At 43.5% G+C, this 19070-nt stretch overlaps 1 long non-coding RNA gene across 2 annotated transcripts; it reads left to right on the top strand.

Annotated features, from left to right (window-relative positions):
* Positions 1-503: 503 nt before the first annotated feature.
* On the top strand, positions 504-15529 carry LOC125023279. Of its 2 annotated transcripts, none has more exons than XR_007114566.1 (3): positions 504-615; positions 11966-12137; positions 13654-15529. It is a non-coding gene; the product is annotated as an uncharacterized LOC125023279 (long non-coding RNA). The 2 variants fall into 2 exon arrangements; XR_007114567.1 differs by lacking the exon at positions 504-615 and adding an exon at positions 8133-9391.
* The last annotated feature ends 3541 nt before the right edge of the window (positions 15530-19070 follow it).

Genomic DNA, 19070 nt, shown 5'->3' with positions numbered 1-19070 from the left:
TTGTTAGATAAGATAGGCCAGTTGCGACCAAATGAATCCAACTCCCCTCCTGCCCCGCGCTCAAATCCAAGGCCAGGCGGTTTGGGGACACCCCTCCGCCTCCCTCCCCCTCTTATAACCAAACCACAAGCCCTTCGACTTCTGAACACGTAGGGCCTAAAGTGCGCGTTTATTCTCCAGACCCTCTTTACAGATCGTACTTTAAACAGCGTGATCTGCGAATAAACAAAGCCAGTAAACAATAGAGTGGAGGCTATGCCCACATATAGGAAGAGTACACACACACAAACCAAATTGCACAAGTGTAAACTTTGAATAGGACGCCGCGGCTCTGTAAATTTACACAGACATTAAATTTCGTTCTATTCATTTTAGACATATAATGCTAAGCTGATTTTTTTTATAGCACACTGATCGATATCTCTGTAAAATAATCATTTTTTTTTAACTAGCGGGGCAGTGAAATCTTTGCTTTGTGCTAAAGTCAACAGTGACAGAGTTTGAGCTCAAATAAATGCCGTGATGTCTGGAGCCCTTTGCAGAAGGCAGAAGGCGAGCTTCTACAATGGGCTCCTGTGCGCCTTGCCAACAACAAGCGCCGGCTATTTTGCACAGGTACGAAGCTTTTATTTCTATATAACGTCCTTAAAGCTTTTGTGGTTTTTCGGGGGTGGGGGGGTGGGAGGGGGGGCTCGGAAGGGAGGGATGGTTTGACGGGCGTCCCCGCGGCGTGCACAGTGTACGCGGGTGGGGGGGCAGAGGATGATATCCCAAAATTCATGAGACGTATTGGATTTCGCGACAGGGTGGTGGCAAAGCCGGGGAGATCTGCAGGTTGTGTGATGGAGGCTGCGTCAAGTTTCCGCGTCTCTGTTGTGCTTGATGGAGGGATCAGCGTTTATGCACTGCAAAACTTTGCCAAGGTGGCGACGAAGCTGTTCGTCGATATGAGTTTTATTCGGGACAGATTTCGCACCGATTGCGTTGTTCGACGCGTTTCCAGTTCCGCCAATAAAAATAAATAAATAAATAAATAATAATAATAAAAAAAAACTAAAAGAAAATCATTTAAAGTAAAAATTTAACATTGATTTTTTTTTCTGGAAAGGCAATAGCGCTTCTAGCAGATGAAACTGGCGGATCCCCTCTCTTGTTCACAGACACATGAGACTCTTTGTGGACATGATGGTATTTTTTGCAGTGTGCGGCTGATTGATATCAAGCTCGACGCTCTGAACGCAATAAAAGCGGCTGACCCCTCACAGCTTTTATATGACAATCTACATACATCGATTTAGATTGATTTGTTTTTAATTGTATGCTCCAGTATTTATATGACAATACGCAAATTTGCAAAATATAAAATATAAAAATAATTAAGGGCTATACGGCTTTTATTTAGTTCACAAACTGGAACGTTTTAATGCGTAAAAGCAACTGTTCCTGATAATATTTTAAAATTAACTCATGATTAATACCTATAATAATAGTAACAATAATAATAAAAATAATAATAATAAATATTTCTGCCTTTACAAATAAAGTCCACGTGGCCGTTTTTAAATTTCGACGAGAAGGAGATCACTCTAAAATATCTCCAACTATTGTATCTCAACTCTCCTCCGACCTTTTGCATAGGCGGGATAACCCCAGTCAAGCCCCCTCTAGCGCGCACCGACACGGGAATGGCCTTTTGGAGATTGGCCGGTTCAAAGGTAACCAACCTCAATCTGTACTGGCGGACAAAAGTGCACCGAGGCCACTTCACCGCACCTTCCCCTAACTTCACACAGGCTTCACCCATCACGGCGGAGGATACCTCCGCAGCTCCGTTGACGCGCCATCATAGGGGAGCACATCTGTTGTTATAGCAACTGAATAAAGGATGGTTCAGCCTGTTGATCTTTTTTTTCCCCCTTCTTCTTTACTTCGCTAACCTGATTTCTCTGCATCTTTTATGTTCATATTTTTTTGTTTAAGGCCTGAAGTCTTTTTCTCAGAGGCGCAATGCGCCCAAACGAATCTTTTTCAGGCAACTGACGTCGACCGCAGGTCAACTCTACCCGAAAATAATACGTGGAATAGAAATTTAGAAGAAAAAAAAAGTTTCTCTATAAATACGCGCGCACAGAATCACAAAATGATTGATATGAATGATATTCTTCTTCACAAGCTGATCTACAGACAAAAGTGCAGCGTCTTTTTTAAATGTTTAGGCTACGCTGAGACAATAAACGGTTTGCCTCATTTTTCTTCTTTGTCTCTAAATAGCTTCTAATTGCACCAGACCCACCAAAGTGAGACACTTCCCCTACAGCGATGCGTTTTAATGCCTTGGCGAGTTTGGGCCCCTATTTTCAGGGAATGACTCAGAGCGCCATAAGCCACACGCGCATCCACCCATGGGCGTCAACTGAACAGGATATAGCAGGGTGATGGCACGTATAGCTGCAATTTATAAGATCCGAGTTTTATCCGTGGAAGAGGGGAATTAATACATTTAAATCGCTTGAAATATTTTAGGATTATTGGCATCAGAGGGAGCAGCAGACAGAGCAGTCAGGTCTGTGCGCGAACGAGACAAATCAATCCTCCGATCGGCCTGACAATAAGGACTCTTCGATCATCAGTAATTGCCGGACTCATCAGGATGTGTCAGTTTATTAAACCAGATTGTAATTTGAGGGGGTCGGATGGTTTTTACGCAGTGCACGCAGCGGGGTGTCCGCCGCACCTATATGGGTTCTCTGCAGCGCTGCAGCCCTGGAACACCCAAGTAGATCTGTCTCCATGGCGACGGCGGGACACCGGTCCAACAAGCTGTAATTCTGTCTCAGCCTTTTGCAGGGGAGGGACCGTCCACACTAGCCCGACTTAACTCCTCTTTCACCAGAAACACTCCTAATCCCATATCTTAGCAAGGCAAACTGCCGTCCCTCAGTATATTAAAGGGACCACAAAGTCAAAACTGAAAGCCACCCATGGTTTCTCAGCAGGCGGCCCAGACCGGTGCGACGCTCCGCTGCCCCGACCCTCCAGCCACCGTACGTGTCTCCAGCTTTCTCCGCACTCATCAGCGGATCAATATATATATAAATATATTAAATCACCGTTTTGTTCCGAGAAGTGTGTGAAAATAATAATAATAACAATAATAATAATAATAATACAAACAAAAATAAACGGGGGATGCAAATTAATTTCGTTTAAATTTTAAGCAAATGAATGAAACATATTGTTCTACATTGCAGCGGGAATAATTCTGTCCCAAAGCTGTCATTACACTCGTGTTTTATTATAATTATTATCATTATTATTATTATTAGGTATTTTCATGTATCATATTTTTAATAAATTTGTTAGAATTTAGGAGCACAAATTAAAATATTAACAACGCCTTACATAAAAACGTGCTAATTTGCAAATCAAAATGCAGATGATTATTTCTATTGTCATACTGTACGCTAATATTTTTTAATTATGTTAACTTTAAAAGAAGAAAATTGCACTTAAACATTCATATATTCCTGTACCTACGTTGTGGAGTTTTCCCACATTTTGGCCACATTTTGGGTTAAACAACATCAAGACAACTGGCATTGAACGTTGGGAAAATACAATATAGTATTTAGCAATTGAATCTAATTGCATGCTATGTCATTTGCAAGCAGCACTGTGCATATGGGTTTCTAAAAGGCCTCGAGTATTGAGTTTGGGGCCAATTACTTACATTAAGTTGATATCTTATTTTGAAAAAAAAAGAAAAAGGAAAAACAGGAAAAAAAGTTAAATAAATTAAACCTCAGGCAGATTTTTGAAGTTGTAAAAGAACTGCTTAGTTTTAGTGAGTGTGGCCTCTTCATAAATTAGTATTACTTTATGCGTTACTATATGTGTATCATTGATTTATATTTTTTTAACAACCTGCAGAGAGAAATAAATAATATAGAAGGCCCTTATTTATCTTAATAAAAATGTATTTCTATCCTGTTCAGATGAAGCAGTTTCTCCATATTTTAGCTATTCACTTTTACTATTAATAAATGCTCAGTAAAACGCTGCCAATTTTCCCAGTGAATACATCAGACAGATGCAGCCATTATTTTGTGAATCTTAATGTGTGGCGAGGTCATCGGGCGCGTCTCGATGATGGTGATGATGAAAAGGAGGTGGTGTGTGTGTGAAAGAGAACGCCGCCGGGGAGACTGAAAGAAACGGAGAGACGGAGAGGGATGGCGGGATGGACAGGGTGAGAATGCGGACGCTAACTGTGATGTGTCCGCACTACTCTGACACGACTACGTGACATTCCAGTGCAGGACTCCTTCATGTCCTGAGAGAGAGAGAGATATAGGGAGAGAGAGAGAAGGAGTGAGAGAGAGGTCCGTCAACAATGCCCATTGAGTACTGTGAGGCAGCAGCTGGTGGGACATGCAGTGACCTTAAGGCAATCTATTCAGGCCAGGACGGGGCGCCTCTCACTACCCTGCTGCTTTTATAAGGCTGGAAGTGGATGGATGGTCAGCGTTTCTCCTCGCCGAGGTATTGCAACACAGCTCTGTCGTCATGCAAATGGAAGAGAGGCAGCCCTCACCTAGCAGGCCCGTCTCTGCAGAGAGACCGGACTGAATACCAAAGGTGACGGAGATAATGTCAATTTTTGAAGAGGAGCGTTCCGTCTTATGTCAGAGATAAAAATGGAGATGACCCGCCAGAGCTTTTGTTTCTCAGGAGCACTGAAGTGAGGCTCAGCCCCGCACTGGAGGGGGAGATTAGCTTCTGAAGAGGAAACATAAAGCATACAGAAAAACCCCTCCATGCGAGATAATAGAAGTGTGATCGACCAGGCAGAAAGATACCATATTGGACGGAGATTAAAGATGCTCAAAATATGAAGTTAGGTATTGGTGACTCTTTTGGTAATTCCGCAGGCATTTCCCAGCGGGCCTCGTGCCCGTCTTTGAGATCACACCTCGTTGGCAGAGCTACCGTAAAATGATATGTCAGTCAGCGGTGGTGAAGAGACGCCTACTTGGCTGTGATTGATCTGCCACGGTTTCTTTATTCCCCCCGAGGCTCCATACCTCCAGATTTCCAGCCCTTGCCAGCGCTGATGAATAGTACCACATTATATCTCCTTTTTTTCCGAGCCATTTCCACCCTCTGTGGCACATTCAGCAGCACATGGCCATGACATGGAAGCCAACAGGCTGCAGCGTCTCCTCACTTCCCCCTCAGCCCCAGTTCCAGGAAGTGAAGGCAATCCTCTGCCAGCCAATCGCAGCGAAGGACACCCAACTCATTAAAAGTTAATGAAACCTATAAACGTGGTGCGCCAGCGATTCATTTAAACCCCCAATCCAATCTCCTCTTCCAGCAAAGGCAAACAAGCCCGTGTGCCCCCAGAGCTGTCCTCGGAATAACAAACTACGGAATATTTTGTCCTGCATATGTTCTCCTACACAGACATGTGCACAATGATAGGCTATCTTACAATGGGACTTGTCCAATTTAGAGAATGCCAGGACACTGTTCTGCAGGGGTGAATTCTGTAATCTGGGCCCAAGTTGAATTTAATGTCTTTACTTTACACCTCGCGGCTTGTCGGGGAACGGCCGCGAACGATATGCCATCTCAACATTCATGAGAATCACTGACATTCAAATAATGTGCTCATTTTAATACCGTACGAGTGAGAACCAAATCCGGGCGAAAGGAGCCGTGCGTGCGTCTTCAGCGTCACGGGGGGCGACAGGAACTACTCTTGATCCGCGCAGACAGACGGGGCCAATTGCGAGGCTTAGCCTTTTTCCTTCAGATAAACCCATCTCTCCAGCCAGCACGGTCTATCCGCTTCGGGATGCTCTCATTTAATAAAAAATGTTCATCTGGACTTGATGACAACCAATCAACGGCGATAAAGAGCCACCTTACTAGTGTCCAAATCTAAGGAGCGTAACAATATCCCCCCTTGTCTTTTCAGACCTCCATTTCAACGCGGCTCCAGGGCTTCATAGTGCTTCCCTCGGGGGAATTCAAATTAAATTCTCCCCATGTATAGTGCCACTGTCAGCCTGCTAATGAATTCCCATACCCTGACTTGAATCAAATTAATCCCCAATTTAATCCCATATAAATGGCTGTGTTATTTATAAAGGAGAGACGGATGCTCGGTTGAAGGATCGAGGAAAGCTGGGAGGTGTCTATAGGGCTGTTGAGCAGATTATAGTGAAGGATGAGGCCTGTATGTTTCCCCTCACTGCAGAGTAGTCCCTTGATACACACTATTTAACCCTCGCCTGCTTGACGCTGACAGAAACACCACGGTGTTTGTCACTTAATATCCTTTCAGATTAAGGAGTCAACCGGCAGATTTATTGGTCAGAGCTGGGACACCATTACCTTCAAGTGCTCGGTGCGAACGATAACGCGCCATAAAATATTTGTGATGCCTTTGGCAACAGTTACACTCGCTGTGGGTTCAGACTTGTTACAACCAGCCACAGTTTGAGGTCAAGGTGTCAGTTGCAGTTACGCGCTGATGCAAATTTCTCACCGGCTTCCCTTCGCATGCAAAACTTCCATGTGATGAGAAGCTGAATGTTTTTGGGAAGAAAAGCCCTATCAGTATTTAGATAAGAGGAATCCATCTCGACTTATTCTAGTCCAGTGATGGGTCGGTGACAGGTTGTCTGATAAGTACATACAGCAGAATATAAATCAATGCTTGCGGTTTTAAAACGAGAACCGTTGGACTGTCTGTTCTTGTTTGTTGGCCATGACAACGCAACATCCGGATACACCGATGTTGGTGAAAAGCAATAGGATAAAAGGAATATGTGAGACAGATACAGTGGATTCAAAACTGTGCAAGGAGCCAAAATTGTATCAAGATTTCCACTATTATTAATAAAGATCAATGCACTGCAAAGAAATGTGGCGCAAAGTTTGTCTTTAAATTAGTTGTTTGAGTTGACAAAGTAGTTAAGGAGCCATATGGAGTGTAGGCATTCACGAGAGTTGTGCAGATCCAAATGTATGATATACAGTGTATAGTTATTAACCGAGCAGGAGCAGGGGATGGATACGAGGATGACAGACGGTTCTGAAGTCAGTTTGGCAGTTCAGGGGGGACAGTTTGGAGCCTCTAAAGCTTGGTCCACCAAATGTCTCGACAGCTATGGTTTATTGAGGCATCTGTAAGCTTATTCATTTTTTTTTTTTTTTTTTTTTTATCGCCAAGCTTGGCTCGTGCGACCTACCGTCGTGGAGGAAAAAAAAACAAAAAAGAAAGAAAACACACACATTTACACTCACTCGCACGCACAAAAGTTTTCTGTTTGCCTTCATTCCACCAAATCCTCGACAGCCGCGCTAGAGCCCATCACTATTCACACCATTGTGCCGTCACAACAACTAAACACATCATTTGTGTGAAACTCATCCTGTATGTATCCAATACCAAATGTTTGGCCATTGAGAGAGAGAAGGTGGCGGGTGAGGTGGTGGGGGTGGGTGGGTGGAGGGAGGTGGAGGCTGCATAATTTGCTAGGAAACATTTTACCGAACATTTGGTGATAAAAACGCCGGCGTCGGCCCCGAGGCTTAAAGCAATTAATTCAGGATCCTGACATAAACTCTCCAATCCTTTGACAGCTTGGAGCTGAAATAAAAATGCTAGTTCTCCTGGGAACGGCAGGAGATAGCTGGCTCTTTTCTGGACTGTTTGCTCACTGGCCCTGAGAGCAATCTTCCCCAGTCAGAATGAAATGCAAGGACACAAACAATGTACCGGCGAGAGAATGGGAGATGGGGAATGAACAGTTTGGACTATTTGCTCAGCAGAAGGGCAGCCACAATGGCCGGCCCATGGCTTTCCCATGCATCAAGCCTCTTAGTCTTAGGCCTCCCTTTGTTGCCTGGTTTCTTCTTCCCCGGCCAGATAAGAGCGCAGCTGCCCTATACTTTTAATTCCCATTGTACGCCATACTGTATGGTCATTTATCTGTCCGCATTCTGTCCGGCACGACCGTGTTTTCTAATTGAACGGGTTATCGCGTGTATCTCTGTTCACCTTAGCGTGTGTACTCGTTTAGGGGTTGAATTGCTCTCTCTTCGCCATAAAAGGCAGGGTTGTGGCCTAGGAGGAGGGGAAGGGGGGGGACACAGCTGACCCCTCTTCTTGTCTTAGAGTAGGAAGCACAAGTCAAGCACCGAGTGCGATAACGACACCCAGGCGTTTTTTTTTTTTCCACGAGACTGGATTTTTTTTTTTTTCCTTTCACAGTAGCTTAAATCTATTTAACCCGACGATTAAGAGTTTGATGTGGAATGCGAGTAAATTTAAAGTCAGGACTCTTGTCTCTAGCACCCGACAGAAATGTGCTTTTCCAGCCAAAAGCAGAAAGCCTCTGAGGGCTCTTGAGGGAGAAATGAGATGCGGGCATTATATGACCTAATGGCAACTCCAACCAGAGGAGAGGGCAAACAGAGCAAGTGTAGTGGCCCTGGCTGAGAGAAGGATCCATATTGTGCCCTTTTGTTTTGGTGTGTTGGTTTGTGTTTGCATTTACATTGACCAGTTCTCTGCCGAATGCGTATTCACATTTGGTCCGGGTGCCGCTGTCTGCGTGGGCAGGAAATGGGGAGGCAGCGCGCTTCCCCGTCGAGGTCTGCCGGGAATAAAATAACAATAGTAAATGAATCAGAAGCAAATAAACAAACAAGTTAAAAAAAGAAAAAAAAAAGGCAAGAAGAAGAAAAGCAGGGATGTCAGAGGAAGATCAATACACATAAGATGAAGGAGCATATTCATGCATGTGAGCAGACACTTGCCTAAACACAAACACACACACAGAGGAGCCCATCCCCCTCTGTAAAGGTTGTGGTGTCAGGGACCCCCTGGGTGGTCAGACTGAGGATAATTTCAACACAATATGATGTTGTGAAGGAAGCCTTTGAGAAAAGATGTCCACCGGCTCCGGTTTTATTGTCGCATTTACACAAGCACTTAAATGCATCGTCTGTATATGTTTCTAAAGAGTGGCAATGTATCCGAAGAGGGCGATGATATTCGGCTACAAGCATCTTATACACTTACGCACATTGCATTAAACTGCTCTTTTTTTTTTCACCCACGATGACTCCACAATGGTTTATTCTATTGGCTAAGCTCTTAATCTATCAGATCAGATTTCAAAGTGCCAGTAGTTGTGCCAAGGCAGGTCCCAGGAAGGAAACCCCTTTTGTTTGGGGCAGAAATTTAAAAATTTAAGACCAGACTTTATTCACAGGTGTCCTTGTTAAAAGAAAAAAGAAAGAAAAGAAAAAGAAAAAAGATAGGACCCGTTTACGGGAGCGCTGCCTCAAAGAGCGACATCATCAAGAAACAGTAAGTGCTTGTTTTCACGTTCACCTATGGTGCGCCGGTGGGGTTTTGCCAGCATGTCAGACCTCAGGTATGGCAAGATAAATGGCTGTCTTATTTGTGCCTGTGAGAGCCAAGCTCCTTGTGGGGTGGTGCTCTCAGCTTCACGCTCCAGCAGCGCTGAAATAAAGCTCTGTTCGAGGCATTTCAACACCGCTTAAGGTTGTCCGTGGCCGTGTAATTTATGAGTTGAGAGGACTCCGTTTTTTAAGTTAACCACGGCCTACAATCTCCTAGCATTCATGGGTGGAGAAAAGAGCTGCGTGAGTCATAGGAAACTTACAACACTCCTCCAATTACCCTTAAACAATGGCGGCGTGAGTGATGCCTGCAGCTCTCCGGTGTGCGGTTCAGTCGCTAAATGTGGATGTGATGTGACCTAAAGTAATTGGGTGTACAGGCACTTTAACAGGTTGGCTGCTTTGTCACCTGTAGGTCAGCGTGGCTGGTAGGAACACGGCTGGAGCCTTCCACTTCATGTCCTACAGCTCTCTGTGGGTGGTCATATGGACAGGCAGGCAGGCAGACAGACAGACAGACAGCTTGCTGTTGCGGCTTGCGTGCAATTAGATTTTTGGCATTTCAGTTTCAGATTAAAAAGCATAAAAGCTTTTATCAGAATTTTGGCACACATTTATTTTTATTTAAAACTCAGATATTTCAGACAAAATAAATAGCATTTAAGGTTTAAATAAGAACAATACAATTATTAGAATTATTATTTTTCTAACTGTTGAAAATTACAATATTCAAAATCTTCCCCTGTGTTGGTTGAAAACATTTTTTCTTTTAAATCTATTTGGTGACAGGTCCCATTTCACCGACACACAAATCACACACATAATTTTGTGTTTTCTTTTCTTTTCTTTTTTTTTTCTTTTAATGCGGAATTGTGATTTATAGTCACACAACAACTTTCGGTCATCAAACATTTATATTTACATACCTTGTGTTTGCCCTTTGCTGCAACGAGTGGATATATGGCAGCGTAATTGTGTTTTATTGCCAAGGCATCACACGAAGGGAAATGAAACCGCACATTATCAGCGTGGTTTAATCAGAGATACCACATATTACTGCGTCGTTAAATTTACTACCGCAGCAATTAGACTTTATTCACATTATAACTACAAAAAAGAAAATAAAAAAAACTAATAAGAAAGATTTGAATGATGTTAAAAAAAAAACACATTAAAAACAACTCAGAATAAGGCCAAAATAATAACAAGAAAACTAATTAGATTAAAAAGGTCAATACATATATTTTAAGCTCTAATTAAATATGTTTAACTGAAGATATATATATACATATATATTAAAATGTTAAAAAAAAAAACACACATTTTGTTTAATTAATGTTACTGATCCAATTATCTAGTGATGGAATTTGAGGATAGATAATAACCTAAATTTTATAGGTTATAAAGAAATATGCTAAACTAGGCTAACAAATAATATAATTGCTTATAATTAGAAAAATAAAGGTTTTAGTATTGGGCTTAAAATTTACCATTGTTGAAATCAGCCTCAGGTTGCTGTAAATCAGAAATATTTATTCTTCTTTTCTCCCTTGGAGTTCAGATAAACCCGTTTCTGTTTTTGTGCTACATGGAGCCAATTCTGTGTCAGTCTTTACTCACATTTTTTTGTGTTTTTTTTAAGATATATATTAAATAATAATTAAACAATAATAATAAATCAATAATAAATACAATGCAAATATTACAAGAAAAGGAAAATACTGACAAAAGTCTAAATCATTACAAATGCTGTGTTATTTCCAATCATGTTTAAAAGGCGCCTTTTAGTGGAAAATATCGAACAGGAATAGCAGTTTGTTGCATTAATGTCTGAGCAAGGTAAAAAAAAAAAAAAAAAAACAAATTGCACAAGTATTTTTATTTGGTTATTTGCATGCCACTGTTTGTGCTGGAGGATTTTCACCGCTGCGTATCAGCTCCGTTGAAAACGCAGCGCAGCCTCGGCAGCCTCGGCTATACCGTTCACTTACCTCTGCCAGTGTGTGAGTGTCAACACCCTGTAAACACCTTTGACACACATGCTTGAATGCGACGGGCGAGTTAACTAAACATTCCTGGGTGTTCCCTGTAAAAGGTCTACCACTCACCCACCAGACTCCACTGACCCATCTCCCACGCTCCAAACTGCACTCATGAAAAAAAAAAAAGCATGTTTTTTTTTTCTCTCCTTCACATATTGCTTTTTATTGAATTTATCTTTTATAGCTATATGTAACACACAAATACAATACATTAAATTACAGCAGCTCACTTGTACAGCATCTGGCAGCTCTCAGGCTATGTATTCTACGCTTTAAAATGAAACGGGACAATGCTCTATAAGGATTTGGGAATTTGGGAGTATAATTCCAGCCCCGTGCTTATCTGCGCACCCAGACTATTTGAGTGTTTTGAGATGCGGGCTCCCTGAGGACGGATCGAAGGCGTCCTAGTAGAACTGCACATCAAATAAATAGGAGGATGGGATTTATATGGAGGCTGTGTCTCTGTCAAACAGGGCTCTGCTGACTGAAGTGATCCCCACGGCCCGAGTGGAGGAGAGGGGAGAGAGGAAGCCCCGGAGGGAAGAGGGATGGCCGTGGAAGAGCTGATGCACTCACGCACACTCAAAACACTCACACAATGTCCCTCTCAGTCCTGGGCTGTGACCGGCCCATGGCTTTGGCCAGGTATGTCAACTATGTTTGCCGAGCCATCCATCACCCGTGCACCTTCCCTCCCGAAACAGGAACTTTTGTTCGAAACATGCACTTGTTAAGCCCATCCTCTGACTCCGCTCGACCTAATTTATTTCCTGATAGCAGCGTCAGACGATTTATTAGCGCCCGCATTTCTTTATTTTCCTGTTATTGTGGGTTTCGCAGTGCAAACGTGTGGGTGGAAACGCGGGCGTGTTGTCACCAAGAGGGAGATTGCGAGCCACAGTTTTGGGGACGTCGGCGGGGCCTTATCGCCGGTGACCAGGGTTAGCAAATAAACACGCTGCAGTGAAGTCAAGCTGCATGTAAGGAAGGGAAAGATTTATGGCTGCATGGCCGCTCACGCACCGAAATGAAAATCACACTGCGTCGTCATGAAACGTCACGAAAAGACGTTCGCTCCACGAAGGTTGACAACAGAATAAGGAAGTACAAAACAAATGAGAAGCTGGTACATTTGGTTTGGGGAAGGTTGAGAGGTTTCAATCATAGATTTCAGGAAGTGTTTTTTTTATTGACGCCGGCGCGAAAACAAACCCGAGTCATTTCACTGCCGTTGAGAACACGTTGCCCGAGTGAGGCATGAGAACCGTCCACAAACATCTCAAAGGAAACCCACGAGTGGCTCGGCATGTTTGCCAAAGCACCGAAGTCTGTGAGATGGAGTCTTACTTCATTCCCTGAGCCGCAACCTTCATTTATCTTGTGACTTCTAGTCCGCGCGCAAGAGAGAGGGAGCAGATATCACTAAAAGTGCCACGTTAATGATTGACTCTCGGCACACCAAGCATCCTGCATTGAGTGGCCACTTTGCCTGCTCTTGTGCCGCATTTTCAGCCGTAAATGTTTGTGGTCCCACTATCCTCTCCAAGTCCCATACAGTATTATTAGCGCTCGGGGGGGTCGGCGGGGTGGGTGGTTGGGGTGGGGTCGGGGACTAACTTTCAATAAAGAACCATTGCCATGCGAAGGTAAATGGAAGATAAGAGTTTGTCTCCGACCCTTTTAGTGCTTTATAAGAATGTGGCTGTGCAAACCTAATCTCCCCCGCTAGATAAATGTGGCCCTGCTTTGTGAAAGCAAGTTCATGCGTTGCTTTTTTTTTTTTTTTTTTTTTTCCTCCCTTTCCCCTCCCGTTTCTCTAAAGCCCACTTTGACAGGCGTGAAATGAGCCCTGGACTTTTCATTGACAGTTCAAGATGGAGCGCAAACTGAGATTAGGGCATGTTAATTAATTGCGGGGATGCTAAACGGCCTCCGGTTGCATGAAAGACTTGTTCCATTTATTGCTGTCCTGCCAATCAGTGACAGTGCTGTATTCATGAGTTTTGTTGTCCTTATTTATTTATTCTTGTAGCGGACGGCTATTGAGCTGAAGCGCATTTATAGTTCGCTATACTTGGCAGCTCGCTTCCAACCAGCAGACAATAGCAAAATTAGATTTCTATCTCTAAAATTAACATGTGTGTTTCTCCGTCCTCCACAGATCTACACGGATTCTCATCCGGAGGAGGACGCTTTCTCGACGCCGCTTTCCATCCGCTCTCACCGCCGTGCGTCAAAGCGACCTGAAAGCACTTTCCCGTCGATGTACTTGGCTATATCTGCGTCTGACCTGTCTGCCATATGTAATATCAAAGCCTCTGTCAGCGTGGAGCTGAATGGGAACAAAAGAGAGGCCTCCATTAATGATTAACTGTTCTAAAAGCCCCGGCTTTTGTATTCCCATGGTGCCCGGGCTATCTGGCCACCATGTGACATGCTCACAGCATTTTTCGAGCAGATTGGGGGAAAGCTAGTGAGCAAACACAGGTGCTTTGGAGCGGCGTTGCCGACGCTGTCAGGGACAACCACAAACAAGAGCAGCTATGCCTGGCTAAATGAATCCCCACCCCTCCCAGCAGCGCCATCGCCGCCGCCACCTCCACCCCCACCCACCTTCTCCGTCGCTAGCTAACTTGTTTGCTAGCTCCCTATAGCTTTCTCCCTGCAAAGTCTCCCTTCTGGATAGTCAGCGCGTAACCCCCCCCTCCACCACCACCACCACCAACCCACCCCCGCCATCCCCTCCCCCTCCCCTGCAAGTCCAATGTCCGCCGCAGCCCGGGCTCCACAACTTCTCACACCCTCCAAAGAAACAAACAAATAAAACCGAGGACGGCCGACCGCTTCTTTGAGGTGATGGCATTTGCTGTGGTCATGACTAGTGGGAGAGCAAACACATTAATGGTGTCCGAGTTTTCACTTTCCAAACCAAACTAAACGTCTTTTTAGTTCAAGTGGGGCAATTCCACTGACCCTGGTGTCAAACGCTGCATAAGGGTTGCACACTCTTGCACTTGAATTGTCGAGAGGAGGCCGTAAGAAATTAAACAGGGCTGCTGGAGGATCGGCCCACGCGAGCCCGCGCCTGCGAAGTGGCATGTGACAAATAAATTTCTAATAAATTGCGCGCGGTTAATTTCTCTGAGCCAGCATTTTTGGCAACAAACTTCAACGAGAGGTGTCTGGAGCACTTAACCTTTTCATCCAGTCCGTCCGATTGTTCAGAGTGACTGGGGGGGGAGCTGTGTCGCTCAACTTCGATAAGACAATCAGATGATAGGATGGCGTTATCTTAACATGGCTTTCCGGCTGGGAGACAAATGAACACTGTGTGATAACAGGAACAAAAGCTTGGCCTGGAAAGGAAAAATTATCAGACTGGAAAATTCACAATCGCCGCAGTTTATTTCATTTTCAATTTTCTACGTAGGCCAGTTCACAGGAACGGCCTATTTATTTTTTTTATCGCTCAAATATTTATATTGTCTATTGCTGGCATTTTAGTTTAACAATCAGCAATTACCCGAGCCTATAAAGCAGTTATCAGTGGAAAGATGATAAAAAGAAATGGTTTAAAACAAACAATTTAAATCAACAGGAGAGGAAATTAAGTTGTAAAGGTGAGATACTGAAAAAGGAGCAGAAAGCCAGCGAGCAAAAAGAGAAAAAAAAAGAGAGAGAAAAAGAGAAATGTGGTATAGGAGTGTCTATATGAGAAAGTAAGGAAGAGTTAAGAGGGAAAAATAAAGGTCAAAAGTTGTTTCCTCAGAGATGCACCACTGATCAGTAAAACGCCACTTCTGTCTGGCTTTTCTGACTTTTACAGCCCAATTCTCGGAGTCAGAGAGGGGCGTGTATGCTCAAGGATTCACTCACTGCTTTGTTTGCTCTATTCCCCAAAAAATGATTGGAAAAAATATTGGTGCCCTGGCATGAAACGTTGGTAAAGACAAAAAAGAAAAAAGAAGAAAAAGAAAAAAAAAAGTTGTGTAGAAGCAGCATGAATAAAATATTCTCTTTAAAAAAAAAAAAAAAAAGTGTTGTGTGTCATTTGAAATGTCAGATTTTTCTAAAAAAGACTTTTTCTAAAAAGGCTAGCTTTGACCTTTCGATGTTTCTGATGTATTTTTGAATATAAATGTAACACATTTTAATGTCTGAGTTCAACCTCTACGAAGCATTCCTTCACGGACTATCAGAGGGGGGTTTAAAACGGGCAGAGCTCATCTCATCCCCTGTTCCCCTGCGCTGGTTCCCTGCGGGGATTTAGCCTCTCCTGGTCGTGAGCTGAGTCTGATCAGAGGAGTTACAAATCCTTACTTTTAGGGGTCTTACTGTAATTCACAAGCCCGCTGGCCGCAGCGGAGCGCGGGGGCCCTGCATCTCGAGAGGGATTTGACACAACATCTTTGTTGCCTCCTCATTGTGTTACGCTGAAAGTCGTCTGGCCCCATTGTCTGACCAAACTCCGCTCAGAACCTCGGCTCAATCAAAGAAAAGTTTTCCAGTAATGAGGTAAGACATGAAAGCTCATTGAACATGTTGAAAGGGCCCTTTTGATCTTGCTCGGCACAATGGTAAAAATTGAAAAGAGCAAAGTGCGCTTTAAGCAGCAATGCACTGCATTAACCCCTTGTCTTTTGACAGGCCCACACCTAGAAAGAAGTAATATTCCGCTCTATGGAAAATGTAGTTCATGAGTAATGACATCCTTGAGGGGAGGGAACCTTTGTGCTTATTCTACCTGCTGCCTTTGGAGGTTCAAGAAACCAATAGAGCTGGCCTCATTTCAAAGCTTTGCCATGTAGCTACCCTCCTCTTGTGTTTTCTTTGAAGCATTGTAGCACATTTTTCTCTTATTTCTCAAAGCGCTAGCTTTATATTAAATTTATTATCTACCGGCAGGGATTTAATATCTGTAATGGTCCACATCACAATGAAGCAAGTCTTTCAAATTTATTAAAAAAAAAAAAAAAAAAAAAAGAGCCTCAAGATCACATGACTTAACAAGGGCCTGTTTTATGGCGAGTTACAAAACTTAACAGCAGCTTGGTGGAGCTGATAGATTAGCCAGCAGCCAGCGACGGCAGTCACGGGTCAGTGCAGGCCGACTCTGTCCCCAGACTCTGTTAACTAAGTGTGCCGGCACTATCTCCACCCATCAGCCGGGGCCAGTTTGTTGACTCGCCAACGAACGCTAATAAAATATATCTCCTCCTATTTTAGAGGCTATTGTCGCAAGTAGGCATCTATTAACCTTTGTTTGTCAGCGGAACGATACGGCAAAGGCTTTAAAAAAAAAAAAAAAAAAAAAAGAATCATCAAGTTTAGTGATTTTAAAGCTAGATTGCAGGGATTCTAACTTAATGTCTATTTGGCAGAGAGATGCTTAAAATCATCTGCCCGTGATATGATCAGATTCAAGAAACCACAGAGCAGGTGTTCCTAGATTTAAACATCCAGGAACATTCTCCAACTTCATCCACCCAAAAAGCACACACACACACACACACACACACACACACACACACACACACACACACACACACACACACACACACACAAACAACCCTAGCGACGGCTGCAGGCCCGGACCAATTTCACCATGTATTCATTTTCCACATGGAGCCATAAGACAAAGGCGGCCTACTCAGGTAAATGGAGCGGCTCAGAACAAAATCTACTCAGGTGGAAGACCTCTGTCCTGCTATCGTCACGCCTGAACTGCGGTCAATGGCAGACCCACAGGCTGACGCCTCTCTCAAAGCAAAGACCATGTCGATCAAAGCGCCAGAAGCTCCTCAGCGCTGTTCCAATAACCCTCTATTCTCCGAAATGTCTCTCCGCCTCTTTTATGAATACGGCCCGCGTCCCTCGTGTTCAATTACCTGAGTCAATATGGATGTATTGAACCCCAACATATGAGTCAAATCATAAAGTGTATATACAAGAAGCGGGGATGTTACGGCCATCTCGGCGGGGCGGTGAAAATTACACTGGTGATTTGCAGCCCAGGAAGTAAACAAAGTGGTGATATATGAGGGTAATAACGCACAAATATGGCTCCGGAGTGGAGAGCATCTGGCCAGTTGTTGCTTTGCACCAGTTTGAGAAAACGTGTCCACGCACTTCACTTCAGAGGATCTTGTTAGACGGGGTGGGGGGGGATTTAAATTGCGCGATAACATAAAACTCTATATGCCACAATTATGCTCGTGTGAAAGGGTTCACATGAGACCATGTGTGCTTTGCGTGTATGAGACAGCTGCCGCTTTTTGGCACACACACGGACGCACACGCGCACACACACACACACGCGGCGCACTCAGACGCACTCAGGTAGCAGCTGGGCAGGCTCACCTGTCATATTAATAAAACTAGACAATCCCTTCCATCAGCGGCGGCACAGGCCAAAACAGAGAGATAGACGGGACAAAAGAGCGGAGAGGACGAGAGCGGCGGAGGAGAAAATGAGCAGGATCAGAGCGGGAGCTGGTAACACTTTCTAGGCAGCCCACATCTGTGATATACTGTGTATGGCAGCGTTAAGGAGTTGCTTTGATCCATCAAAAGTGCATTGTCACGTGTGATCGTTAATTACAAAGGATACAATTTTACCTGCAGTTTAATGGCTATGTCGTGCTCTTTCTCAAGACTTAGTATAATATCAACACACACTACATTTTCATGAGTCTTGACTTTAAAACTTCAAACCTTCTGTAATTATGATTAAGTTTTTTTTTCTTCTATTTCTTTCTACTAAATACCAAGGGTATTATGTAAACTTCTACAGTGCTTAAATCGATAAAATTCATGTCTCTCTCCCTCCTTTTTTAAATCAATGTTCCTGTTTATTTAACAGGACTCAAAAAAGGCCTATGAATAAAGAAATGAAAATTAAAAACTGATCATTTGTAAATTGAAATATATAAAAACAATAGATAGATAGATAGATAAATGTAAATATATATGTATTATTTATTTTTTAGTGTGTCATCCACTAAATGAAGCAAAGCACAAATAAGTTAATGACAATCTCATAACATGATTTAATCTTTCACAGAAAAAAGTGCCAGCAACTATAGATTTTTTGAACAATCCTAGTAATCATTCCTAATCATTTCCATCCACTGCCTTATTCCAAACGCCCTCTGAACCTTACAAACTATATAAACGACGTCCTACTTTTTTCTTTCGTTTTCTTTTTTTTATTTGCTAATCACTGAATAATCACACAAGACGATCTGCTGTGGCTGACAGAGTGATGACAATACAGATAAGATAGGAGAAGCCCTTCGGCGACTTTTCTGACCGTGTGTGTGTGTCTTCTGCTTTTTGGCCCGTTTCTGTGCCTGCCTTTATGTGTCGATGTGAGGGTGCATGTCGCTGCTTGCTCGTGTGTGTTCTCTTGGCATCAGAAAAGGCCTTGGACGGAGTGAAGACAGGGCCCAAGGGAGAGAGAGAGAGAGAGAGACAGCGAGAGAGAGAGTTGGAACAATGAGGGGGTGGTGGAAAATGACAAGTCTGGTAAAGGAGGTCTTCCTGAAAGCACCACATCTAACAGGGGAGGCTGTGCCA

Source organism: Mugil cephalus, chromosome 17 (assembly GCF_022458985.1).
Source record: "Mugil cephalus isolate CIBA_MC_2020 chromosome 17, CIBA_Mcephalus_1.1, whole genome shotgun sequence".
NCBI classification, from domain to species: Eukaryota; Metazoa; Chordata; class Actinopteri; order Mugiliformes; family Mugilidae; genus Mugil; species Mugil cephalus.
The sequence above is the reverse complement of the archived record's forward strand: the minus strand, read 5'-3'. Positions and strand labels throughout refer to the sequence as shown.